The 15,755-nt window shown below is 52.7% G+C and overlaps 1 protein-coding gene across 4 annotated transcripts in view; it reads right to left on the minus strand.

Annotated features, from left to right (window-relative positions):
- SEPTIN12 (septin 12) overlaps window positions 1-15,755 on the minus strand; it is a 62,066-nt gene that overhangs the window by 25,504 nt on the left and 20,807 nt on the right. Inside the window, exon 1 of one of the 4 annotated variants that reach the window (XM_075899223.2) lies at window positions 1,483-1,617. The exons of the other annotated variants lie outside the window; for them this stretch is intronic. The gene's annotated coding sequence lies outside the window, so the exon portion shown is untranslated. Of the gene's footprint in view, window positions 1-1,482; window positions 1,618-15,755 lie in introns of those variants that run through there. 4 annotated transcript variants of the gene reach the window in all.

Here is a 15,755-nt window from a genome sequence, read left to right on the forward strand (position 1 = left end):
CAGTTCAGCAAACAAGCCAGAGGGGGCGCTACAGAGCACGGCGAGCAGGCTGCCTCAGCGTATGTGCACGGAGTGGCGTTGTGCGAGAAATTCCACGTTTGCACTGCCAGAGGCCGTCACTAGTCACACGATGACCGTGAACCGGAGGGAGGGAAGGGGATTTGCATCACCACATGCCAAGACCTGTATTTCGGTGCAGAGGGCAATCTCTGGGCAAGGGTAGGTTCCATTGCTGACGCTGACAGACGAAGCCAAGGCAATGGCGGAGAGAGGGAAACGTCCGACTGTCGCTCCGGGGAAGCAGGGCTTCCCTCAGCACAGGGACAGGTTTACAGGCCATTTTCACCAAGGGGAAGACGGCTGTGACTATTTCACACAGATCCTAGTGCACCGCATGTGTGACACGGGGTACACCCAGGAGGCCTCTGTCCTCACAGGATAAGGCAGCCTTTCCAGGAAGCCTTTGTGCTTTCTGTCAGTAAGTGCGACTGTCTAACCTCCCTATTTCTGCTCCATCAGCACAGAAGCCCTCCCCAGTGTGACCCTCCGCAGGAGGCAGAGGGGAACTTAATGCGAGCACGGGGCCGAGGGAGCCTGGAAGGAACACCAGGAGGAGTCTCTGTACCCCACGTGGGTCTCCCAGACTCCCCAGCTCCTCCGCTGCCCCACACACTTGAGGGAGGGGGAGGGAGTGAGAACGGCCGAGGAATCGGGAGTGGGGAAACAACTGGCAGAGGAGAAGGGTGGGGGAGGACGATGAAGGCAGAAGGGCTCTGGGCCCAACCCCTCCCGCAGGCCCACGGAGCAGCGCACCTAAGAGATTGCAGAGCGGCACAGCCTGCAACACCCTTTGCCCCCAACAGCCGAATGCTGCTGGCAGCAGAGCAGCCCAGCCCCAACTCCCAGGTGCTGGCAGTGAGGGGTGGGGGGACCCAGGCACAGAGCAGCTCCCAGGTCGGGTAGGGCAGGAGGAGCGGGCATGGCAGAGCTAATGGTTAGTAAGGGGCTTACTCAGCTGGGGTGCTGGTGCCGGACACGACTCCTCCGCCAACAGGGGAGGCAGCAGGGCTGTGCCTGAGAGGAGGCGGGAGGGCATGAGGGGGGGAAAGCCCCCATCCTTGCTCAGTCCCAAAGGCCCGTTAGCCAGGGACCACTGTTCAGATGGACAGGGGAGGCCCGCAGCCGACCGGGAAGCCCTGCAGGGCCCCACGGGGAGAGGGCAGGTGGGCTCTGGGTTGAAGCCTGGGGAGGGCAAGTCCCTAAGCCTGCAAGAGCCCCCCTCCCCCGACTGCACCAGGGATGATCCCTCAGCGTGCCCCTCTGTCACCCCCGGGGGGAATTGCTTCTCCCCCCTTCTACTCCCCGGAGCCCCTCTGCCCCCTCTCAGCCCCCCAAGTCCCTTTGCCCCCCCCCAGCTGGGAGAGGTTTCCGTGTCCCTGCCACACCCCCGCCCCCAGGCCCAGAGGGCTGCTCCCCCCTTACGTTGCTGTGTCAGGAGCCACGCACGGCCCTTCCCCTGCCCAAACGGGCCCAGCTGGTGCTAACTGAACTCGGGGAGGCTGGCCATGGTGCCGGGGCGGGACCAGCGCACAGGTGAGGCGACGGTTGCCAAGAAGCGGTGAAGTCACTCCGGTGTCTCTTAAAGGGATACCGCCGCCAAGCCGCTGCGAGCCCGGCGGGCCCAGTGCGCGCAGCGCTCTGTGGGGGTAGTGCCACGGGGCCGCCTCGCTCCCCTGCCGGCACCTGTGCTGGACTCCCGCCCCGCCGCGGGGAGATGCCGCCTTGCACAGGTGTCCGGGTGCTAACCCCAGGCGGGGCTGGCGGAGCCGCATGGGCGAGACATAGCCGCCACTGGACCGATGCCGCTTTTGAGCCGCCATTTGTTTCCACCTGCCTTGGCCGGGCCCTCTCGCTGAGAGGGGGCAGGGATCCGGGGAAACGGCAGCACTGTGGCACTGCCCAGACTGGTGCAACTTTTCGAGGGTCTCGCCTCTGGCTGGTGCACAGGCCGGTTTTGGGAGGGCCCGGGCTCACGCTGGCATCGGGCATGCGACGCCCTGCTTGCTGTTGCGTCCGCGTGCCGGGCACATCCTGGCTGAGTGTAGACCGGGGGGAGGGAGGGCTGCTCCGCAGGCAGGACGTGCTTTGGCAAGCCCCTTTATGTGAAGGAGAGCTGAGCAAACAGCCATTCTCGGCATCTAGCTCTTCCAAGCTGTTTAGAAAGAGGAAACTCTTGGCCCCCTGCCCAGCCCGCTCCCTGACAGGCGCAGTGACTGGGGATAGCACCGCTGCGTGGTTAACACCACGCCACCACGGGGGGCGGGGAGCTAGCGATGTGGGTTCTCAGCCCAGCTGCTCGCTGTGTGACTGTTGGTAAGTCAGAGGCAGCGGCTGATTTCGGGTGCCCGACTTGACAGAGCTGGAAATCGTTACAGACACTTCTTTGCTCAGGCTTCTAGGCCAGTGTGGGCTCAGGACCCATTTGTAAATGCTTATGGCCTGTCATGACCCAGTAAATAGTCTGGGAGGGGTGGCCCTGGGGTGGTTTCAGCCGGGTCCAGCCTGGCATTCACCCCACAGTGGCAGCCCCTGGGCTGAGGGGCTGGCTTGGCTCTTCGCTCCAGGCATTGCAAACTCTGGGCTTGCAGTGCTGTTCGGGTTAGGCCCCGGGCCCCTGACTAGACCAAATGTGCGTGGAGCTGTGACCTGGCTCACGGGGTGGCAGCGCCACTCACTCAAATTTGGCCTCCCCGGATGCCCGTCGTCATGACGACCGAGTGAGGGCGCTGGGCCCCTACAGACTGCAGTGCCTGGAGCAGAGAGACGAGCCCAGCCAGTGCCCCGGGGAGGGGCTTCTACGACTCAGCCCGCCCCTCTCGTGGGAAGGGTGCCCCGTGGGGATCCCCAGTACTGGGGAGCTGGCAGGGGGAGGGGATTTGAGGGCAGGGTCTCAGGCGATGGAAGGAGCCAGGCCGGGGCTGGGGAGGTCTGCGGTTGGCACAGGTGTGCCTAGCTCCGCAATCCAGGCTACAGACTCACTCGCCCGGCCTCACTGATGTCCTGGCTTGATAATGATGGTCTTAATTGCTCCCTGATGGGCTGAATGCTCATTCGATGCTAGGCCCGGCTCTCAATTCTCCAGTCCAACTTCCCCAGCACAGAAACAGCCCCCTCCTGCTAACCCCCAGAGGGGAGGGAGGAGAAGGGAACTTGCGGGAGGGGTTGGGGAGCAGGAAGTTCCCCGCTGGGCAAGTTCCAGCATGACTTTCCGCCACCTCTCCGAGTGGGGAAGGGGAATTCGAGGCTGGTTCACTGGTTCTGCCCGTTTTCCCATGCTGCCCAACCAGCAGCCTTCAAGCCTGGCCCCCAGGGACCACTTTACATTGGGGAGGGAGAGGGGGAATCGGTGTTCATAGCCCACAGGGTGCCCTGAACTCATCGGGTCATCGTTACGTACCCAGGCCCCCCATCCCCTTCGCATGTTCTGCAAAGCCAACAGCGCAGGGAGCTGAGGGCTGTGAAGTGGTACCCCGGGGCACGTCTGGGTGCTGGGCGCGGTTCAGCACAGACGGCAGGTCATGAGATGGAGGCCTTACACTCTGTGCCTCTAACTCTACTCCCTGCAGGCCCAGGGCTGAGAATGGGGGAAGGAGGCTGAGGCTCAGGGTTGGTAGGGAGGGGGAAAGCCCAAAGTGTTCTGGTTGCCACACCCAGATCTCTTTACATGCCCTAATGGATGAATCCCCACAGCTCCCATGTGAGGCTCCCCTCAGCCCCATTTTACAGTGGGGGAAACTGAGGCATGGAGCGATTAAGACCATCATTATCAAGCCAGGGCATCAGTGGCTCATTTGAATGGAGACACCTGATTTTCAGAAGCACTTTGGCCAACTGGTTGCCCAGGGTCAGCAGTGGAGCCCGGAGCTCCAGCTTGTGACTCCCAGGGCTCTGCCCCAACGGCGAGACACCGCTCTCTCCTGCAGGATGGCCCTCGCTAACAGGCTCACTCAATCCCCCGAAATCAAGTTGCTCAGGAAAAGGGCTCCCAGGACTGGCCAGGCAGCACCTGGGCCAATCACCCGGCAGTTCGGAAAACAAGAGGCATGTCTCCTTTGTGGGTGTGCCACATGGGAAGCCATGGCCACGTGGGGTGGCACCTTAGGAGGCTCCGCCTTTGCTGGGGGAGGGGCTTGTGGGGAAGGCTGTGCCATGGCGAAAAGGCAAGTTGGTTTGTATAACGCTGCACGTCTGACACCAGCCAGCCTGTTCTCGTTCCCTCGCCTGGAGGCTGCAGCAGGAGCCCCAGAGCTCCGGTGATGCCTTCTCGGCCCAGAACGAAGGGAACCATAGGCTTGGGGCGGGCGCTCCATGTTCTCCTTTGCCCTTGCCCTTCTGGGCTGGAGACTGGCTGCTTGCAGCAAGCTGATGTGTGAGCCCTGGGTTGGGGCAGGTGGCAGCCGGGGCTGAGAAGGGCACATGGGACACCAGAGCTGATGACAGACTCAGCCCGCGGCTATCACCCTGTGCTGGGGCTGGGAGGGGGTCGATTAGCTCTCCACAGATGTTGTAAACGAGTGGAAGAACGACTGCTGACTTCGGAGCATCACCGGCGACTTTCCCTGCTTGTGGGAAAGTGCCTGCTTCCGGGTTTGCCCGTCCCAGCTCCAAACGCATGGCTCGGTGCGCCACCACAGCCAACCTCCCCGCTCGCCGCTCGCCTTCCTGCGCGGAACCAGGCCCCGCCACTCAGGAGTAACAGCTGGGGCACACATGCCAACCCATTCAAGGGCTGCTCAGTGAGCGCCAGTGTTGCCAGAGAACTGTCTCCTGTGGGCACGTCCGTTCAGGGACTCATCTGAGTGTTTCCTTTTCCAGGCAGGAGGGGAGTAATCCCAGGGCCACGTTCTATTACGGTGATTTAATTATGGATGAAGGTTTAGTCAGCTGGGATCTATGGAAGCCCGGACGTGACAGACACACGGGGTGCTTAGCCCTACCAGCCTTCTCACTGGGTTCCCAGACTACCAGAGGAAGCACTAACTCTTGGTCAGAGCGCAGGGCACCGTGGCAGGAGGCCCAGCTCACCGTGGCTGACCTTCCCCCAAGGCCTGATCCTCAGAAGCATCAGGGACATGGACCCTCTGCCAGGTGGCCCCAACTCCTTCCCCAGAGGCACCCCATGGCTTGACTGCTCCCTGGGTGTGTGCAAAGCATTCAGGGAAGGGCTCCCTCGAAGCATCCACAGAACTCCCTCCTTCAAATCCCCTGAAAACTCTCCTTTGTCGCAGTGGCAACAGAAAACTGAGCAGTGCTTGGGCACCCCCATCACTGCCAGCCACACTGATCTCTGCTCTCGCTCCCCGAGGGTCCATCGGCCTGTAAGGGCTCTGGGGAAAGAGGAGGTTTGTACAGCACCTGACAATGTGCTGCTGCAATGCTACTAATAAATAAGTGCAGCTGGGATGCACCCTGCAATCAAGCTGTTTTCCAATTAGCTGCCGCCTCTTTGCTTCTCCTTGTATTAATGAACTTCTGCCGCCTGGGGATTGCAAAGCACTTTGAAAAGGTGAGAGCTTTTGCACATTATTTGTATAGATCAGTGAGAATCCAGCCACCCTGCCCAGCCGGGCACAGATGCCAGCCATTCCAAGCAGCTGGGCACAGAATCCAGCCACCTTTCAATGGCCTGGTACAGATGCCTGACGTCTCATGTGGCCTGGCACAGAATCCAGCCACCCGGCATGGCCTGGCACAGAATCATAGAACTAGAAGGGACTTGGAGAGGTCATCAAGTCCAGTCCCCTGCCCTTACAGCAGGACTGTGCACCTTCTAGAGCATCTCTGATAGATGTCTGTCCAACCTGCTCTTAAACATCTCCAGTGATGGAGATTCCACAACCTTCCTAGGCAATTTATCCCAATGTTTAACCACCCTGACACGAAGTTTTTCCTAATGTCCAACCTAAACCTTGCTGTGATTTAAGCCCATTGCTTCTTGTCCTGCCATCAGAGGTCAAGGAGAACAATTTTTCTCCCTCCTCCTTGTAACACCCTTTTAGATACTTGAAAACAGCTAAAACATGTCCCCTCTCTGGGTATGTCTACACTGCAGAGTTTTTTTCCGGAAAAACAGCCGTTTTTCTGAAAAAGCTTCACTTAAGTCCACACTGCAATCACGTTCTTTTGACAAAAAGTTTTTTCCGACAGCGGTAAACCTCCTTCTACGAGGAAGAAACCTTTTTCCAAAAGAGCTCTTTCAGAAAAAGGTGTGTGTAGATGGAGAAGAGGGTATTTTTCAGAAGAAGAGGCCCCCAGGAAAAAGCACAGGGGCCCTGGTGGCCAGTCTGTCTACAGCAATCAGAGCTTAAATGCGAAATAGCATCCAGTAAATGTGGACGCTATCTTTCGGAAAAGTACAATGCTTTTTCGTTGTGCTTCTGCGGTGCAGACACTCTCTTTCGAAAGAAGTTTTTCCAGAAGATCTCGTCCAGAAAAGCTTCTTCCGAAAGAAGCCTGAAGTCTAGACATAGACTCAGACTTCTCTTTTCTAAACTAAACAAGCCCCATTCTTTCAGTCTCTCACAGGGCATACTTTCTAGACCTTGATTCATTTTTGTTGCTCTTCTCTGGACCTTCTCCAATATCTCCACACCTTTCTTGAAATATCGTGCCCAGAACTAGACACAATATTCCAACTGAGGCCTAATCTGAGCAGAGCAGAGTGGAAGAATGAATTCTCATGTCTTGCTTGCAACATACCTATTAATGCATAAGAATCCAGCCACCCAGCATGGCCTGGTGTTACCCACCACCTCTGTGATTCTTGGGGAACCAGAACATGGTCGCCTGTCAGCCTTGTGCTCTTGGGGAGTCAGGGAGTGACATTCATGGAAAACCATCCCCCTCCCTCAGGCCTCTGCTAGAATCAAAGACAAAGCAAAGAAAAGGCCAGGGAAGACACACCTAAACTGCTTCAGACAAGGGTGATACAATTAAGGAAACACCCCAGCCTCATTTGCATTAAAGATGGAACAGAGGGACATCTCATTAGCATACAGAATGGAGAGCAGCTCTTCCAAGGCAGGAACCGCACTGAACTATGGGACACCGAAAGCAGAGAAGCACTGCCTGATGGGAAATCCCTGCTCCAGATGCTAATGAACCTAGGCCTGCTCACACCCAGATTAGTCATTATCAGACCAATTCTAGTAACGATCCTATTGACATCTAAAATACTGAAACTGCCTAGTTGCATTGTGAGCTCGTTCAAGGAACATCACCCATAACCAGGGGTGATCAGTCTCTATTGTCTCTCCTCTTTCTCTTTGAACTATCCCTATAAAAACTCCTGTCCTTGTCCCAAGAAAACTGTTCTGATACCTGGACTTAAACTGCATCAGTTCCATTGAGACTTCTTCATCTCCTGTCTGATCGTGCTGGGGGCTCTGTCCTGCTTTTCTCCTGCCCTCTGGACCCCCGGCTACCATCATCATCTGGGAACCCCGATCAGTGCAAGCTCCGTGGAGTGGTGAGGTCTCTCTCTCTCTCTCTCTTTCTCTCTCTCTCTCTCAACTATCTCTCTAAGCATAGCCTCCTGACCCTGCCCTGTGTAAACTGTTATATGGTTACCTAACATTTGTAAGCAGCTTCAATTTAGATTTAACATTGTAATTGTTAGATTTAATATTGTAACTGTTTGATATCTATTCACTACTCAGAAATAAATCACTTTCATTGTTAAGCTGGTTGCTTCTCTCTCTTTCTTTCTCTTTTGCTCACTCTTCCTTAAGGGGTGTTGTTTTGGCTTCCCCATTCGCTCTGCAACAACGCTTCTTGTACCCAAGCAAAAGATCCCTGTAGTGCCCAAAATCCTGTGGGGTTTGCTCATCGTGTGGTTTACCTGTGAATGACTGTGGTGTGAAAGTGGGGATAAGGGGTGCTGAACCTGGGGGCTTATGAGGATGGCAGCTTAAAGTGCTGTTTAATCCAGCCCACGGAGTCCAAAGGCACATGAGGGTGCAGTGTGGCATTGCTGTGAAACCCAGCCAGCTGAGTCCAGGGACATATGAGGGGGTCAGCTTGTGAGTGCTGAGTACCCAGTCCTCTCAGACGTGCTCTGTTAGTGGGTGTGAGTGTCTGTGTGTGTTGCTAAGGTGGGAAGAACCCCATCCTGAGGAACCTAGTTCCTGCAGGAGAGCTCCAGTGGGAGGGGGAATTGGCAGCAGGGAGAATTCAGCTCCATATGAGAGCCCAAGTAAGCACCAACAGCACACTGATAGAACTGTTAACCTTCCCCCAGTCCCATAAGGATAACCCTGATAAATGAGCATACCCCAGAGTATTGGGCAAATTTGGTAACAAATTGGTGGAGGAACGTGGGCAGCACGTGATCCTGATCACGGGGTACTTGTTGAGTAGTTGCTGCAGAGTGGGGAAACTGAGGCACAGGGTTTTTTTTTTGTTTCCTCTTTTCTCTTTCCTTTTTGTTGTTGTTGTTGTCTTTTAGTGAGCTGCTTCTATCATTTCACATAGAATACTTAAAAAAAAGTTCTGAACTATGCTTGGAATTATTGTAGCTGAACTGTGCTTGGAATTAATGTGGTAACTGGTCAGAATTGTGCTTGGAATTATTGTAGAATTATTGCAGAGTTGTGCAAATAGGACTTAATGTGGTAAAGTTTCTGAATTGTGCTTGGAATTTTTGTAGAACTGGAACTAGGAATTAATGTGGTAACAGTTCTGAATTGTGCTTAAAATTTTTGTAGCTGAACTATGCTTGGAATTATTGTAGTACTGTGCATTTAGGAATTATTGTAGAACTGGAACTAGGAATTAATATGGTAACAGTTCTGAATTGTGCTTGGAATTTTTGTAGAACTGTGCGAATAGGAATTAATGTGGTAAAGTTCTGAATTGTTCTTGGAATTATTGTGGGACTGTGCAATTGAAAGTTAAATATTGGGCTTGAAAGTAAATGTTTTAGAGTTATATTGACTGCAGGTAAAAGATAACTAGTGAAATAAGGAAAGTAGAGATGTCTGAGAGAATCCCTTTGGCTGCTCGCTTGAGACAGGAGAAAACCAATAGGTTAGAGAGATGGGTAATGAAGAAGGGGAAATGTCCCTGGGAAAGAGGATGTTTTAAGGGTGTGGATCCCCTGCTTGAAGCAAGTTTGAGCTTTGAACAATACTGCACAACCATTAAACCACGAGGTAGTGCAAAAGATGCAGCTGCTGCATGGGCATTGTTTTATGCATGTCTGGACATGGCCAAAATGGTAAAGGGAAGGCAGGAACTGGAGCGGGAGAAAAAGCAGTTACAACAGTGTTTGGATAAAAGTGAGATGGATGGATGTGAATTTATAGCAGAAAAGCTTAAAATGGTGACTTTACTTAGAAATATGCAAGAGGAAAGGGACAAGGCCAATATGGCTGCAGAACAGTACAGAAAAGAGTTGTCTCACACTAAAATGTTGTTAGAGGAAGCACAAGCAGCAACTCGCTTTCTAGCAGATGAAAACAAGGCAGCTAAGGCAGCAGCTAGCCATCAGAAGTGTGAGGCAGAGATCAGTAAACTGCATGCCCAACTTAGTGCCCATAAGGGGGTGGTAGCAGCTGTAAGGATAAGAGAGGACTGTGATTGGGAACCTCCTACAAAAATAGAAATACTCCCTGATACTGAACCCCAAGCCCCATTTAACCCCCAGTGGTCTCACAGGCACAATGTTGCCCCTGTTTCCACAAGGGAAGTTAAACACATAGTTTCAGGAGCTGACCTTCCCACAACAGAGCTGGTCACCGATGTAACAAGGTGGTCTCCTAGCCAGGCCAAGGCTATTGCTGAGAGGCTGGGACCACTGAACGGTGACACAGCTGTGGCATGGATGGCTCGCATTTGGCAAATGTACCCCTCTGCTGATGGAATGGACCTTACCCAGTTGGCCCAGTTATGTGCTTCTCCTGGTGATGCAGATGCTCTGGACATAGGCATAGGTTCATGGGAGCGGACTGCCCCTGGGCCCCGGGAATGGATGATAAGTGCTCTCAAAATATTACTGCCTGCTTCTTCCCTTAAAAAACTCTATATTCTGGAAGAGCAGAAACCTGGAGAGGCCCCTGAAGCTTACCTAATTCGCAAAAAGATGCTGGCAGCTCTCTCTGATTCATTGCCCCAGACAGAAGAGAACGGAATTATCACTTACCAGTATCAGGGACATGAATTGGTACAGAGCACATATGCAGGGCTGAATTCCCAGACAAAAATGACCATGGGGGCTGTGGATTTGGAACACCTTACATGGAATGAGCTAGTGGCAAAAATTAAACAGGTGGGAGATTTGTTAAGAGAGACTGGTGTTTTAAAAAAACAGATCAGCAAAAAGACTAACTGTGAGCCTGTACAGGCCATTACTTTTGCAAATAATGGTCCCCATTCTGCCAGTCGCACTCCCAGTGGTAGTCCCCCTACTTCCCACCGTATTGGGCAGCGCCGACCCAAGGAGACCCTTAGGAATGTGATCTGGATGGAGCTAGTAAAGTTAGGGGAAGACATGAGGAAATATGATCGCCAGCCCCTCAGCACTCTAATTAATGCTTTGTCTCAGGTTACGCGGAGAACAGAGTTGATGGAGGGAGCCCCACCTCGGCCCACTGCTCCAGTGAGGAGTGAGTCCCCAACACTCACTCCCTGTCAAAACCAGAATCCTGCCTCCTCTTCTGAGTGCAGGCTTTCAAGGGAGTCAGCTGATCAATAGGGGTGCCCTGTTCCCCGTGGGCCTCCCCAGCTGATTGCAAGACTTCATTGTGACAGGTGGGGGAGACCAACTGTAAGGGCTACAGTGGGGAATCCAGGGACGTTAGCCCAGCTGCTAGTGGACACAGGAGCCTCAGTAAACATTCTGAGTCCTCGGTGGATCTCGGGAGGGAGACCCACCACTAAACAGGCTCAGCTCAGTGGGTGTGGGGGAGAAATCCAGGAAGCACCTGTTTGGCAGGATGGTCCCTTGCTAGTGGACAGACTACAGGGACAAGTAGAATGCTGTGCTCAGGAGGGAAAGGACATGGAAAGAACTGGAGACACTTGGGTGATTCACACCAAGGGGCATCAGAAAAATCCCTCAGAGGAAGCACACTGGAACAACAGAGCTGATGCCTTAGCCAAAGCTGCTGCTATCAGTGACCATACCAAAGACACAGACCAGGTGGAACAAACAGAGGCCGTAACTACTCAGGGAAAACCTTTAGGCCACGGAATAGATGCCTTAGAGTTAGGTACTTTTCAAGATGGGGATACAGAAATTCAGTCCTTAGCCAGGAAAAGGAAAGATCACACAGGAAAATCCAGAATGGAGCAGGTTGAAGATGTCTGGTGGGCAGAGGGTGCAGGCAGTGAAAGGCACTGGATAGTCCCCAACCAGATACAGGGGGACCTGATTCAATTTGTGCTTGATCAGGGACATAAAGGAAAACAAGACAAAAAAGTGCACTGGGGAAAACCTCTGGTAGTATGGGTATGTCTACACTACAAAGTTAGTTCGAACTAATGGACGTTAGTTCGAACTAACTTTAATAGGTGCTACACTAGCGCTCCGCTAGTTCGAATTTGAATCGAACTAGCGGAGAGCTTAGTTCGAACTAGGTAAACCTCATTTTACGAGGACTAACGCCTAGTTCGAACTAGCTAGTTCGAACTAAGGGCTGTGTAGCCCTTTAGTTCGAACTAGTGGGAGGCTAGCCCTCCCCAGGTTTCCCTGGTGGCCACTCTGGCCAACACCAGGGAAACTCTATGCCCCCCTCCCGGCCCCGGACCCCTTAAAGGGGCACGGGCTGGCTACGGTGCCCGTGCCAGGTGCAAGCCTGCCAGCACCCAGCTAGCAGACCCTGCACCTGGCACGGCACAGAGCCACCCACCCGATGCCCCCCAGCCCACCCCCTCTTGCCGGGACCAGGCTGGCGGCTCCCGGGAGCTTGCCCTGGACCGCAAGAGGCGGGCACCTTCCTGGGCTAGTGCGGACATCGTGGACCTCGTCCACGATCTCCTCACTAGGCACAGGAAAGTGGCCGGCTAGGGCAGGAGAGCTGCCCGCCTGGCCACCCAGGACCAGGTGTGCATGAAAATCAAGGTGATCCACTGAGACCCCCGACCCTGAGCCCTGAGCTTACAATGGCCGTCCTGGGTCAGACCAAAGGTCCATCTAGCCCAGTAGCCTGTCTGCCGACAGCGGCCAACCCTAGGGACCCTGGAGGGGATGGACCGAAGACAATGACCAAGCGATTTGTCTCCTGCCATCCCTCTCCAGCCTTCCACAAACTTTGGGCAGGGACACCACTCCTACCCTCTGGCTAATAGGACTCCATGGACCCAACCTCCATCACTTTATCTCACTTCTCTTTAAACTCTGTTCCAGTTCTAGCCTTCACAGCCTCCTGCAGCAAGGAGTTCCACAGGTTGACTATTTTCTTTGTGAAGAAGAACAACTTTCTCTTACTAGTTTCAAGCCTGCTACCCATTCCTTTCCTTTGGTGTCCTCTAGTCCTTCTTTATGGGAACTCAGGAAGAACTTTTCTGAATGCACCCTCTCCACCCAACCCCTGCTTTTAGAGACCTCTATCCTGTCCCCCTCCGTCTCCTCTTTTCTAAGCTGAACAGTCCCAGTCTCTGTAGCCTTTCTTCATCTGGGACCTGTTCCCAACCCCTGATCATGTTAGTTGCCCTCCCCTCTCCCAGCCTTTCTCTTCCCCTCTCCCACCTCCTTTTCCCAGTCTCCCCCAGTTTTTTTTCAATAAAGACAGAGTCAATGTTGGAAGAAACGTTATCTTTATTTTGTACATCAATAAGAAGGGGGGCTAAGGAAGGGTAAGTGGAAGGAGGTGAGGGAGGAATGGGGTACGAGCCCCCGATGGGGAGGACTGAGCTGGCTCTGCGGGCTTCTGGGGGTGGAAGCTCTCCTGCAGCCCCCCAATTACTCCCTCTCCCCAGATGGCAGCCTGCGGCAAGTGCAGCCGGGCTGATGGCCGAGTGGTGTGATGTGCCCAGTGTGGGCACTCAGGGCACTCCAAGCCAGAACTTCTTTGCAAGCGGGGCACCCCTGAGAACTGTCTGTCCGGGGTGGGGGTCGGGACCCTTTAAGCGCAGCCCTCGGCTAGCCTGAGACAGCATCTCCATGCTCTAAGTCCTCCTTTTATGCCCTGCCGGCACTGCTTCCGGCCATCCTTAAGCCCTGTTCAGAGTCCACTCAATGTGGACTTGCTAGTTCGAATTAGCAAAACGCTAGTTCGAACTAGTTTTTAGTTCTAGATGCGTTAGTTCGAACTAGCTTAGTTCGAATTAACTAATTCGAACTAAGTTAGTTCGAACTAGCGCTGTAGTGTAGACATACCCTGAGGGAATTAGGCCAACCAGTAATGTACAGAAAGTTTTCAGCAAAACAGCATTCTCTGACACACACCCTCTGCATGATTGTGAATTGGGCTAGTCCCAGTGTTGACCAGGTAGAAATCCTGAATAGGAAAAATGGGAAACTCTGGCAGAAATGGTTTCATTCTTCACAAATCAAAGAGTGGAAAGATAAACCACCTGACCTGCAAGGAATAGCATAACTGACTTCTCCATCCTGCCAGCTTCCCTTCTTGACTAGCAAGAAGGAACAGCTTGGGGCTGTTAAAAAATACATGTCAGCTAGGCTTGTCAGTGCCTACCCTGATGCTGAAGCAGGAACAGGCCAAAGAAGTCCTGGACTTATTATGGCCATTCTTATATAGGCCACTATTTCATGTTCACTCTGTAATAATAATTCCCGATTCTCCCCGTATATACGGGGGGAGTGTGGAGTTTGTTTTCTCTTTTCTGCCCTTTCACAGATCCTGAACAAGAGCCATGACAGCCCACTGTTGCCCCAGCACTCTGCTAGCCCTAAGTATCTGGAGTCTGATGCTACACAAGCTCTATGCTGGACCTGTGATCCCCCTGAACCTATGGAGGTGCCTGCCTGCTGAAATGGGAGCAACCCCCTGGCCCTGCAGTGTCACTATCAATTCCATGCTATTGGCAACTCCTCAGGGTACTCCTGGGAAAGTGGCCAATTGTACACAGGTTGCCACCGGAGAGTCACTCAAGTTTTGCTATGAAACTAAGACCACACTGGACTCCATCCCCTTACTCTGTAAGCCGTTGTGGTCTCGAAAGGGACACCTACCATCTGATGCCACTAATGACAGCCTTCCAGGTGGTGAAAGGTACTGAATAATCCTGGTTTCTTCAGAAGTTTGGGTACTAGCCATGCTGCAGCTGTCTCTAATCACACCCATCAGCAAGAATATCACATGGTTCCTTGTAAACTGGGAACCACTGAACTGGACTGTAGCGGGGCATGACCTGATTCAGCAAGGTCCCCCAAACGGGGTTGTGGAGACCAAGCATTGGAGGAACATGATTGTTTCTTCCCACAACTGGGAAATAAAATCTCACTGTTCCTTTGATGTTATCTAGAAAGATGGGTTTGTTATTGTCTATTGTTAAAGCATGTGTGCGTGTAAAAACAAGACTGTACTAATTACTTTTGTAATTATTGTACTATTGTATTAATTAATGGACATTGGATCCAACTCATGGTGCCTTACATTAATCACCATTTCTGTGATATAACCACAATTGTTAGATGTAACCACAATTGTTAGCTGCGATAGCAAGTTTACTGTGCCTATATGGACTGTACAGCATCTCAAAGCCTACCCTGAGTTATACAAGGAGATCTCTCCCATTGCACTGGGAATGGGTCTCAATGTTATTAAGGTACTATTAAATCATCTCTCCTTACAACACAAGCTTCAGAAGCTCCAAACTCTGGAGATCTCTAGGCTAGCAGCTACAGCTGCAGACACAGGCCATCACTCCTGGTCGGAGACATTGCTTGGGTGGAGCCCCAGTGCAACTGGTCTTTTAAATATTATGCTTCACCCCATTGTGGTGATCAGTGGTTTCCAAATTATACTAGTAATTGGTCTGATTCTACTGGTTTGCTGGATCCAACGACTGATGCGACAACTACAATGGATTGAAGACCAGACTCACTACCATGGACTAAGGATGTGATGGGGATACTTGCTCAGCGCAAGCACCCCATCAACGGGGGGACTTGTTACCCACCACCTCTGTGATTCTTGGGGAACCAGAACATGGTCGCCTGTCAGCCTTGTGCTCTTGGGGAGTCAGGGAGTGACATTCATGGAAAACCATCCCCCTCCCTCAGGCCTCTGCTAGAATCAAAGACAAAGCAAAGAAAAGGCCAGGGAAGACACACCTAAACTGCTTCAGACAAGGGTGATACAATTAAGGAAACACCCCAGCCTCATTTGCATTAAAGATGGAACAGAGGGACATCTCATTAGCATACAGAATGGAGAGCAGCTCTTCCAAGGCAGGAACCGCACTGAACTATGGGACACCGAAAGCAGAGAAGCACTGCCTGATGGGAAATCCCTGCTCCAGATGCTAATGAACCTAGGCCTGCTCACACCCAGATTAGTCATTATCAGACCAATTCTAGTAACGATCCTATTGACATCTAAAATACTGAAACTGCCTAGTTGCATTGTGAGCTCGTTCAAGGAACATCACCCATAACCAGGGGTGATCAGTCTCTATTGTCTCTCCTCTTTCTCTTTGAACTATCCCTATAAAAACTCCTGTCCTTGTCCCAAGAAAACTGTTCTGATACCTGGACTTAAACTGCATCAGTTCCATTGAGACTTCTTCAT

This window comes from Pelodiscus sinensis, chromosome 15, assembly GCF_052426305.1.
Source record: "Pelodiscus sinensis isolate ZL-2025 chromosome 15, ASM5242630v1, whole genome shotgun sequence".
Taxonomy (NCBI): domain Eukaryota; kingdom Metazoa; phylum Chordata; order Testudines; family Trionychidae; genus Pelodiscus; species Pelodiscus sinensis.